A 12271-nucleotide genomic window follows, 5' to 3' on the forward strand; every position below is an offset into this window, starting at 1 on the left:
ATTCTCGGATGACACCCTGGATGTACCCAAGAATATCTGTGGGTAGTTTTAAAGTTGCCGGCAATTTTGCTGCTGGGACAGGGAGCCATTCGTTCTAGAGACAGTAATTTCCTTTACCTGTATTGTAAATGTGTGTCTGTGTGTAGACACATACACACAGAACACATACAAATAAATAATAATGGGAAAATGCTCTCACAAATAATCAGACAAATTTATTAAAAATGTGACAGTCTGCCCTCAAGGCCGTGCTTTATTACTTAATTAATAAAGGACGGACTTGAGGGTAGACTCACATTTTTAATAAATTTGTCTCTGATTATTTGTGAGAGTATTTTCCCATTATTATTTATTTGTATGTGTGTGTGTGTGTGTACACACATATATACAATACAGGTAAAAGAAATAATTGTCCTAAGGGCAAACACAGAGGGAATTTATATTTATTTGTACACAACTAAAAATGTACCCTACCCCCCCCTCCCCTCCCAATCCGCAAATGTTATTCGCGGATTGGAGAACCTAACCCCCCACAAATTTAGGGGGCCCCCTGTACAGCCATTCTAAATGCATTATTGTCAATATTAAGCAAAGAACTGCTATCAAAACCTTAAAGTAGTTAAAACAAGAAATACTTATAAGCACTTTAAATGAGTACAGTATCGACATGGATATAAGAGAGATTAAAAAATGCAAGGAAATGATTCAAAGCATATCAAGTATTATACATGGTAGTGTGATAATGACAGAAAAAATTATGCTTTGATATGTAGAGCTAAAAAATAATCATATATGACTCTTCGTCACATTAGGGAATTGCATCAGTACATTATAAGAGTAAATACAATAGTATCCTAACAAAAGGAACTAAAATAATTTTTGCTGTAAATTAATAGTAAACTGAAATTACTCTTACAATAAAAATAAGTTAAACCTATGACTACCTGAGGTATTTTGCTTTGATATAATGAGTATGCTGAGATGAAGCCAAATATTGTATTGTCTCCCAAACAATTCAGTGATGATGAAAAAAATAAATAAAGTAATAAGACAAAATTATGGATGAAGCCATCTGTGCTTGACCACAATGCTAATACTGTACAGTAATTTTAATATCATCAAATATTTGTTTCAATTACTGTACAACCAAATAAAGTGAACCCATACAATCTGCACAACACCACTACTATGTCTTTAGGAATTGTTGATGTTCAAATCTTCACTTGGGGTGTTTTATCACTCGAAATAATAGTTTTTAACCTCGTGTGTGTTAATAATTCTTCTACGCATTCATGACAACATACAATAACAGATCTATGATTAACTTTCTAATTCAGGAACACTAATTCTCTTACTGTACATAGAATTCCTGTACATATGATAACCCGCTACAAGTTGTCACCTTACTTCATGACGTGCCCAGCAAACACTGATAATTAAGCAAAACAATGAGGAGGAAAGAAAACTGCTCTCTCTGACTGGAAAAAGTTCATGTGATCCTGTCAAGATGACTCTGAGGGGTGTACCATTGCTCTACCTGATGCTAAATATTGCAAAGTCCTGAACTTATGTAAATTAAATATCAGGCAATGGAGGAAAATGTTTCTTTGATGTAAGGAGGGCAAGTAGTTCATTGCTTGCTCCATATAATAGCCACAGACCTCTCACCTTTTTCATGTCGTATTAACACATCTAGTTTCTCGGCTAAGCTTATACACTTTTTATTAGCTTTTGAAACAACACTACCATCACTTGCTCTCGTTGAATAGGTATGCAAAAATGCTTTAAGAAACTTCAAAGTTTTCTCCCTGTTCTAGAAGCGTGAAAACAAAAGGCCCGCCAACTGTTGTTTACCACTCATTAGCAGGGCAGCTTCTTTGCGCACGGCGCTCTTCATATTTTTTACAGTAAATTTTTTTTTATAATGCATATCGGGATTTAGTTATTATTTATATGAAAATTTAATTAAATTTTATTTTTATTGTATTTTGGTCGTAAATACGAATGAAATAAGGACGTAAATTGAATTGGGTCCTAAATTAACTTGGGTCTTAAATATGAAAAGTTGTTGGTCGAACCGTTGTTATCGGATGCTTTACTGTATATTGTATTTACATGCACAAAATCATATGTTTTCCCCTAAAAAAACACTTTAAAATCACTGTCAATAATTGTATGACAAAACAAACTAAAAAAAAATCCACAAAATTTCCTTGTAAAATAGGGGTGCGTCTTATATGTGGGCAATTACGGTAACTAAATGTGAAGCATTCAAGGGTTTTAAAGAAACTAATCATTAGTGGGGAGTAATGGATGCATCATATGCTAGATAACTCCTCTTTATTTTTGGGGTAGACAATTAAAGACTACAGTACTGTATTAGGTTAATGAGGTGCCTAACTTAGATGGAACTCTATGAAAAGGAGAAATAATATGAAGCAATAAGGCAGAGTAAAGTTGATATTTTGATGTGTTGAATACTTAGTCCATATAGTAACACTAAAACTACTGTAATATTACCCCTGAATGTATTTTGGATAAAATAACATTTAGTTTGGAGTAAAGCGAACATCTCATATTCTCTAAGAAGCGTTGAAGGGAAATACTATTGTATTATTTAACATATTTAACTGTATCAGTAAAAAACAAATATTTTCATAACGCTAAATGCTATGAACCTTATCAAATTAGTTATTTCCCATGTAGAGAGGTGAAGATACAACATCTCGGCAGACATTGCTGTCGATATCCATCTCAGCATATGTGTAGGTAAGACTTAATAAGTTATCTGTAACACCAGAAGCAGCACCGGGCATGATAATACAGTACTGGATATGATATTGAAATGTGAAAATAGTTATGCCAAAAAATTACCTTGGTAATTCAAGTAAAACCTGAGAATAGTTAGAAAATTTATAAGTAAAAGAAAATAGGAAATTACAAATACTACTATAAATGTATAAACTAAATTAATTCAAAGAAATGTTACCCATCTATTAATCCTACTTTCCTGAGTTAACTTAAATGTTCAGTGTAGGATCCTCTTTTTTCAGACTAACAGCTTCATTTGCTGAGACGCCAACAGAAGAGCCTCTGGTTTACTTGTGCGATAGCTACAAAATAGGAAGAATTTTTGGTTAAACGTGTGAAAAGTCTTAAGGATTATTCAATACTTAAACAAGCAAAGATTGTGATTAACACTTTTTAATGAAATTCTTCACCACTGTCCTCTCTATGGTAGAAATGGCTTTCATCAAGTACAGTAGTAATAGATACATATATGACTTAGAAATCAATATGTGAAAGCATTTAAATACATTTTAATACTATTGTAATGGTTTACAGCTCTTTGAAATTAGTAAAAACTTTTAGGAGTACAGAACAGTACTTTGAATCATTACCAAATCTATACTTGGTAAAAGTCAATAATTAAAATTAATACTGTACAAATTTACATAAATAATATAACTCACTGTACAGTAGCTAAAACAACCGGGTATCTGTGCAGGTGGGGGTCGATATGCTCCAAAATTTTACATGTGACCAGTGACAGACCTCATTTACCAAAATTTATCGTCCATGGTCTCCTATTGTTTCCCACAAATTATGCACAGATAGTAGTTTTAGCTACTATACAATAGCTAGTCTCTAACTATTTCCCACAAGATTAACATATTTCTCATCAATAAGTGTACAAAGTGATGGCAATTAAAGTACAGTACAAGGCATTTATCTTAAACTGGTTGATATCATAATGCTGTATACCCGGTATCATAAGTACAGTTGTACCCCACTTAACGCGGTCAATTGAACCCAGAGGGTCCCGCGTTAAGTGAAAACCGCGTTAAGTGAATAACAGAACATATGGGATTAATTCCAATAGAACCCAGCCCGACCCCCAAACTCCACTTTTTGACGACAAATAACTATGTTGTAGTAAAAATTCTATCTTAACTTTATGGTGGCATGAAAAACAAGTAATATAGAAGAGGTTAGGTTAGGAAAGATAAAGGTTAACATAGGAAAAATAAAGAATAGGTTAAAAAACGAAAATTTTTGAGGAACACTCACGGTAGTAGAAGAGATGGGTCGGCATACGGGGATGGAGGCTGGTTCCGAGGCAGAGGGCAGATTACTGCCCCTCAGGTGAATCACCATTACTAGGTGAATCACCATTACTAGGTGAATCAATATCACTGTCACTTACAGTTGTCATGGCTTCCCTGACAAATCCCTCAAAATCAACTTCACTATCACTATCACTGGCTTGGGCTGGCTGTGGTGGGTTGCGGGCGAAGAACTCGGTTATGCTTTGCTGACGGCGTGGCCTTGAGGGATGAAACTGCCGCGGCTAGGTCAAGCGTCGTCTCTCCTCCCTCCCTCCCTCCCCGGGGTAGTCACGTCATAATACTTTAAGCCAATTACAGCTAGCAGCAGAGGGGGGTAGGGCTGCATGGCCAATCACAGTCCGAGACATCATATGACGTCAGTGATAACGCAACAAAGACACACACTGCGCAACCTTACCGCGCCGCTTACCCAAGCGGATGGAGGAGGAGGGAGAGGCAGGCAGGCAGGCGGGCGGGTGGGTGGCGCGTGGGCAAAATCTAAAAATAGCATCCGAGCCGGACACTCACCGCGTATATGTGGAAAAAACCCGCGTTAAGTGAAAGTTCAGCTTTGGCAAGGCACCGCGTATATGCGAAAACGCGTTAAGTGAAAGCGCGTTAAGCGGGGTAAAACTGTAGTAAAAATAAGGTTCAACAATACAACAGTGCACAACAATTACAAACAAGAATAAAGCTCTTGAATAAAATATTGTGTTAATATGAAAGATTTTCTTTACCCAATTTCCTGTTAATATGTTTTCTATCAATAAAAAACATCCTTCAAACATACTGTAATTAGGGACCCCATAAATGTGACAATTTCAAGACTACTGTATGTAAAGAAAATAGGACTGTATGTATATCTGTTCTGACTTAACAAGATACTTTCCTCCTTTTAGGAATGGTTTCACCACTTGAAACAGAAGGACCGAGAGCATTCATTGACAGTTCGACAGGAGTCTATTATAATAAAGCTGAATTTAAGTTAGCAAAACTCGAGAGGTATGGCAGTTTCAAGTAATTTGGTCAGCTGCTGACTTCGTGGGTAGGATGTGTGATATTTTTAAAATAACATTAAAGAAAATACTGTATTATTATTTTGTTCTTGTTTGTAAGTATCATTTCAGTTTAATGTATACTTGCAGCATTTATTGCTCTGTCGTCTGATTGTCTAGTATGCCAGCATCTAGCAGCTCAAGCTCTGACCTCGGTTGATCTGACTATGTATTTTGTGTCGGCGTTTATTTCATTATTAGGATAAAACCACCATATTATATTATGTTCATTGTTGTTTCTTCTTTGAATTGTTACAACATTTGCTTTTGTGTTATTTCAGATATGTAGTGAAATGAGTCAAGTAAAGCTTGGATGCAGCAAACAAGTGTTTTATTTACCACAATTTACTTGACTCATCTAAGCTTACCATGGAGAAGCTACTAAAACCCACACGTCTGGATATTGATCCTAACTTGCCTACAGCAGCCAAGGAGTGGAAGCACTGGCATCACACATTCATAAACTTCATTGAGGAGTGTGGAGAAAATGCTTCTGACAAACTCAGAACTCTGGTGAACAGTGTATCGCATACTGTTTATGAATTTATTGAGGAGTGTCCAACCTTTGAAAATGCCATACCTATGCTAGTAAAAGTGTGTGTGAAAACTCCCAACGAGACATTTGCAAGACACCTTTTAGCTACATGGTGGCAGCAGCCTGGTAAGACCCTTGATGAGTTTCTAAGAGAACTACGCAAAATCAGTAAAGACTGTAACTTGAAACCAGTTACTGCGGAACAGTAACGTGAAGAATTAATCCATGATGCCTTCATCAATGGTATTTCCTCACCACTCATCTGGCAATGTCTTCTGGAGAACAAGACACTTGGCTTACTGAGCCTATAATCAAGCATACTCACTTGACCTGGCCCAACGTAATGCTGATGCTTACTCATCACCAAGTGCCACACTGCTGCACTAGTTGTACCTGAGCAACCCCAGACAAAAGAAGAACTACCCCATGAGGATCATACACTGTCTACACTGCTAGGAAGAAATGTTACTTCTGTGGCGGTGCGTTTCACATTAGAAACAAGTGCCCGGCACGTGATGCTACCTGCCATACTTGCAGCAAGAAAGGGCATTTTGTTAAAGCCTGTCGGTCAAAGACATCCGTGAGTACTACTGCTACATTGTACAATCCTATTGTTCTTGCTATTACAACTGCATTTCCTCAGAGCCTCTCACATGCAGCCACTGAAGTCACAGTAAATGGACATAAACTGAAGGCACTAATTGATTCATGTAGCTCTGATAGTTTTATAAGTGAAAGCACTGCAAAAAAATTTAATCTGACAGTGTCTCCATCAGTCAAGGAGATCTCTGTGGCATCAATGTCATTAAGCACCATATCTTCAGGGTTTTCTAATGTAACTTTGGAGCTCAATGGCCAAACGTATACATTTACCAGCCTTGGAGTATTAAAAGACTTGTGTTGTGACCTGCTTTTGGGCCAAGACTTTCAGAAACAACACAAAAGTCTGAAAATTCGAGTATGGAGGATATAAACCAGAGCTCACAGTTGCTGGTACCAATTCAGTTCAGTCTGTGCACTCTCAGTAGCTTTGATGGATGAGCCATCACTTTTTCCAAACCTGCCACCAGAATGTTAACCCATTGCAACCAAATCGCGGCGCTTCAGTAAGGATGACCGCTTGTTCATTAAGCAACAAACATCTCGCTTACTGTCAGAAGGTATCATTGAAGCAAGCTCATCTCCATGGCACACCCAGGTTGTGGTGAAAGATCCTCTTAACAGACACAAGAAGAGACTCTGTATTGATTACTCTCAGACCATTAATCAGTATACGGAACTGGATGCTTATCCACTGCCGAGTATAGATGACATGGTCAATAATCTTGCCAATTAGTGTTTTCTACATTCGACTTGAAAAGTGCCTATCACCAAGTTCAAATCAAAGAATCTGACAAGAAGTATGCAGCTTTTGAAGCTGATAGGAGACTATCAATTCTGTAGAATACCATTTGGTTTCACAAATGGAGTTGCTTTTTTTCAACTTTTGATGGACAAGCTTGTGGAAGAAGAAAATCTCAAGCATATTTTTCCCATACTTGGACAACATTACAACGAACATCTTCGGAAATATCTAAAAGTCGCTGAGCGCAGAAACTTGACACTCAATGAATCTAAACCCATGAAATTAGTATCCACCATCAATGTTCTTGGCTATTGTGTAAGGAGTGTTACCATAAAGCCAGACCCTGAGAGGATGTGTCCGTTCCAAGAATTGCTGCCACCCACAAACGTAGGATCTCTGCGGAGGGCACTGGGAATGTTCGCCTATTATGCCAAATGGATCCCCAATTTCTCAGACATGATTCAACCTTTGGTAAGAAGTAAGACTTTCCCACTGGGCAAAGCAGCCTTGACAGCATTTGAACTCTTAAAAAAGCGACTTGTGGATGCAACTCTACGATGTCGATGAGGACCAGCCATTCGTAGTGAAGTGCGATGCTTCAGAAGTAGCTATTTCAGCAGTCTTGAACCAAGGTGGCCGTCCTGTTGCATTCATGTCCAGGACTTTGCAGGGAAGTGAGTTACATTACCCAGCTGTAGAGAAAGAGGCTACTGCCATTATAGAGGCAGTGCGTACATGGAGCCATTTCCTAGCCAGGCGTCATTTTGTGCTGATCACTGACCAACACACCGTAGCATTTATGCTAGACAGCAGAAGGCGAACTAAAGTAAAGAATAATAAAATCCAAGAATGGAGGTTGGAGCTTGCATCCTTCAGCTACACCATACGGTATTGCCCCAGAAAAGAAAATGTGGCTTCTGCTACGCTGACCAGAGCACTTTGCTGTTCAACATTGCCTGCATCTACTCTCACTGAAATCCATAATGGACTCTGCCATCCTGGAGTGACTCAGCTCCTACACTTTGTGAGATCAAGAAACCTTCCATACTCAACAGAAGACGTAAAAAGAACATGTGCATTTTGCAAAGTCTGCGCAGAATTGAAGCCCCAGTTCTACCGCCCATCAGAAGGGACACTCATCAAAGCTACTCAGCCTATGGAGCAGCTCAGCATCGATAGCAAGGGGCCTCTACCATCAGCGACCCGTAATCCTTATATGTTTAAAGCCGTTGATGAGTACTCACACTTCCCCTTTGCATTCCCATGCCCTAACATGCACACGACGACTGTGATCAAATGCCTTGAAACAATATTTAGCCTTTATGGAATGCCTAACTTTATCCACTCAGACAGAGGTACCTCCTTTATGTCCCGGGAGCTCTAGACACACCTTTCTCAAAAGAGTGTCGCAACAAGCAGGACAACACCCTACCATTCCACAGGGAATGCACAGGTCGAACGGTTCAATGGTATCATATAGAAGGCTATTCGTCTAACACTGAAGTCACACAATCTAGCAGATCAACACTGGGAATTGGTGCTTCCAGATGCACTACACTCAATTAGATCACTTTTGTCTACTTCAACTAATACAGCCCCACATGAGCGGTTTTTTGGATTTCAACGACGCTTAACTCACTGCCATCAGTGCTGCTTCGACATGTTGTCTGGTCTAGCAAGATTAAACCTCTAGTAGACCAATTTGAGCTCGTTGATGTAAACCCAACATAAGCTAGCATTAGATATCTGTCCGTGATTTGGCCCCAGGTCAAACGAGTCTGACAACTCCTGTGAAGCAGCATGATGTCGAGTCTGATCACAAGAATCAGTCCATGACAACAGGGCGAGAATGATTGATTCCTCACTACACCAAGTAGTCAAGGTCGTGACTTACTGTGTGAAATACCCAATGAAGATGTTCCACCTTCCCCGGTGAGTCCCAGAAGGTCTACTCGAGTACCAAAGCCTCCCAATCATTATGACTGGGATTAAGATTATGTATTGAAGTAAATTAGTATCTTGATGACAAGTATGTATTTGAGTTATCTGCTGTTTACATACTATTAGTGTACGTTTTCTAGGAGGAAAAATACTGTAATATTATTTTGTTCTTGTTTATAAGTATCATATTAGTTCATTTAGTTTATTGTATACTTGCGGCATTTATTGTGCTTCACGTACTTGCTCTGTCGTCTGATTGTCTAGATTGCTAGCGTCTAGCAGCTCAAGCTCTGATCTCAGTTGATCTGACTATGTATTTTGTGTCGGCGTTTACATCATCATTAGGATAAAACCACCATATTATATTATGTACATTGTTGTTTCTTCTTTGAATTGTTACAACATTTGCTTTTGTGTTATTTCAAATATGTAGTGAAATGAGTCAAGTAAAGCTTGGATGTAGCAACCAAGTGTTTTATTTACCACAGTCTGGAAATCCCTTAATTCCTTCCCTTTTTACTTGCACTACTATTTAATATTATAATCCATAATATTCGGGCGCTGCTGGACTCGATTATAAATAAAGTACCAGTACATACAACATCCACATGTGATTTACATGTGAACCTACAACATACATAAGTTAAATCTTTATTACAAATAACCTAAATCCCTAAGTGTCTTGTAAATTGAGGAAATTCACCATAACCACCAACCAAAAGGTCACTTCAATGCAAACCTTGATGTAGCTGCCAATAACCACCCAGATCCTGATGCAAGGAGAAGAGTTCTGCCTCTACTCCTCAGATGTATGCTAAACCCCATACACAAGTACTGTACAGTTGTACCCCACTTAACGCGGTCAATTGAACCCAGAGGGTCCCGCGTTAAGTGAAATCCGCGTTAAGTGAACAACAGAACATATGGGATTAATTCGAATAGAAACCGGCCCGACCCCCAAACTCCACTTTTTGAAGGCACATACCTATGTTGTAGTAAAAATAACATCTTAATTTTATGATGGTACATGCACACAATTAATACTTAAGAGAAATAGAGAAATACAGTCGCCAAGTTAATGTCCATTCAAATAATGGACTCAACTCCCTCCCCCTCTCACACTACACAGCCGGCTAACAGATGGTCGGTCGGTCCCTCCCTCCCCCCCCCACCCCCCACCAACCGTCCCAAGGAGATGTGTGGGATAACCTCAAACTAAAGTTAGGAAAATATAATTGACATTGCTGGATTCCTTGTAAGACCAGGAATATTTTGAATATAAATGTCATATATTTTGCACAAAAGATAACATAGTTACCTAGAGAAAAATTTTTATCTAAAAATTGTAAGTTTAAAGCAAAATATATGATGTTTATATTCAAAATGATCACCAAATTATAAGAATTCCAGCAATGTAAATTATATTCTGACCGGGTAATTTGTATGAATTTTATGAGCTAAAACAAATATCTTCAGTTAATAAAAAAAAAAATAATCTTCACAACACTATCTGTCAATCAAAGTACCCCACCTTGCCTCCCCCCCTCTTCCAACCGCGCGGTCAGTCCCAACCCTCCCCCCCACCCCCCACCAATCCTCCCTTCCAGAGTTTTTAACATTTAGTATTAAATAATACCTCAGATTAAAGTTAGGATAATATAATTGACATTGCTGGATTCCTTGTAAGACCAGGAATATTTTGAATATAAATGTCATATATTTTGCACAAAAGATACCATAGTTACCTAGAGAAAATTTTTTATCTAAAAATTGTAAGTTTAAAGCAAAATCTATGATGTTTATATTCAAAATGATCACCAAATTATAAGAATTCCAGCAATGTAAATTATATTCTGACCGGGTAATTTGTATGAATTTTATGAGCTAAAACAAATATCTTCAGTTAATAAAAAAAAATAATAATTCTTCACAGGGTAACAGATGGTCGGTCGGTCCCTCCCTCCCCCCCACCCCCCACCAACCGTCCCAAGGAGATGTGTGGGATAACCACTAAATTTTAATAAATAATACCTCAAACTAAAGTTAGGATAATATAATTGACATTGCTGGATTCCTTGTAAGACCAGGAATATTTTGAATATAAATGTCATATATTTTGCACAAAAGATACCATAGTTACCTAGAGAAAAATTTTTATCTAAAAATTGTAAGTTTAAAGCAAAATATATGATGTTTATATTCAAAATGATCACCAAATTATAAGAATTCCAGCAATGTAAATTATATTCTGGCCTGGTAATTTGTATGAATTTTATGAGCTAAAACAGGCAGTCAGGCAGGGTGGCGGGTGGGGCAAATCTAAAAATAGCGTCTCGGACACTCACCGCGTATATGTGGAAAAAATCCGCGTTAAGTGAAAGTTCAGCTTTGGCAAGGCACCGCGTATATGCGAAAACGCGTTAAGTGAAACCGCGTTAGGCGGGGTAAAACTGTAGTTGCCTATATACTGTACAGCCATCCCTTGATTTACAAGAGGGTTACATTCCCTAAAAACCTTTGTAAATCAAAATTGTAAATCAAGTGCTGCCCGTACTGCAAGTATATTCTCCCCCAAAAGTATCCCCCGCCTCATGTATTTGGAAATGAACACAATAATGCGTGAACAGTGGTCTCGGTTCGGTTGGTATTTCCGATTGTGAGTTGCACCTTTTGTTCTTTCTTCTTGCACCTGGTAATCACCATGATATCTGCAGTATACCACTTATTCTCTACATAATGTAGTGAAATAGGATGAATTGTGATACCTTATGGAAAACGAATATACCCTGCTGATTTATGCATCTTAGATATTGTACTATTTCAGCCCCAGAGGATGGGTTGCCAAATAGGAATATAACGTTACCATGTTTTCATGAACCGATGTTACAATGGAATCACTTCAAACGAAACATGAAATACTATGGTCTGACATTACATTCATGTGCAAATACAGTCTCGCCTCGACTCTCGACATATTCGGATTACAACAACCCGGACATACGACAGCCATAGTCGTATAAAATATTTTTCACATCGCGCTGTGCACTGACAAAACTTTCGTTTGTAATTCCCTTTAAAACGGCTGGCAAGCGAAAAAGTAAGTTTTCGTGGTGCTAAGAAGAAAAAGAGACAGTCAATTACTTTTGAGATGAAAATGAAAATAATAATGCAATATGAATATGGAAAAAAACGGTAGCAACCATTTCACGCGACCTTGGCTTCTCTCACTCGACAATATCAACAATTTTGAAAGACAAGGAACGAATTCGTGAGGTAGTGAAAGGAT

The 12271-nt window shown here is 38.1% G+C and overlaps 1 protein-coding gene across 4 annotated transcripts in view; it reads right to left on the bottom strand.

Annotated features, from left to right (window-relative positions):
- Window positions 1-632: 632 nt before the first annotated feature.
- Window positions 633-12271, bottom strand: part of LOC121870403 (lysophosphatidylserine lipase ABHD12-like) — a 152535-nt gene continuing 140896 nt past the window's right edge. For all 4 annotated transcript variants that reach the window (XM_042372237.1, XM_042372240.1, XM_042372238.1 and 1 more), the window contains one exon: window positions 633-3113. The gene's annotated coding sequence lies outside the window, so the exon portion shown is untranslated. The remainder of the gene's footprint in view (window positions 3114-12271) is intronic.

Source organism: Homarus americanus, unplaced genomic scaffold, assembly GCF_018991925.1.
Source record: "Homarus americanus isolate GMGI-L3 unplaced genomic scaffold, GMGI_Hamer_2.0 scaffold40856, whole genome shotgun sequence".
In the NCBI taxonomy this organism is placed as follows: domain Eukaryota; kingdom Metazoa; phylum Arthropoda; class Malacostraca; order Decapoda; family Nephropidae; genus Homarus; species Homarus americanus.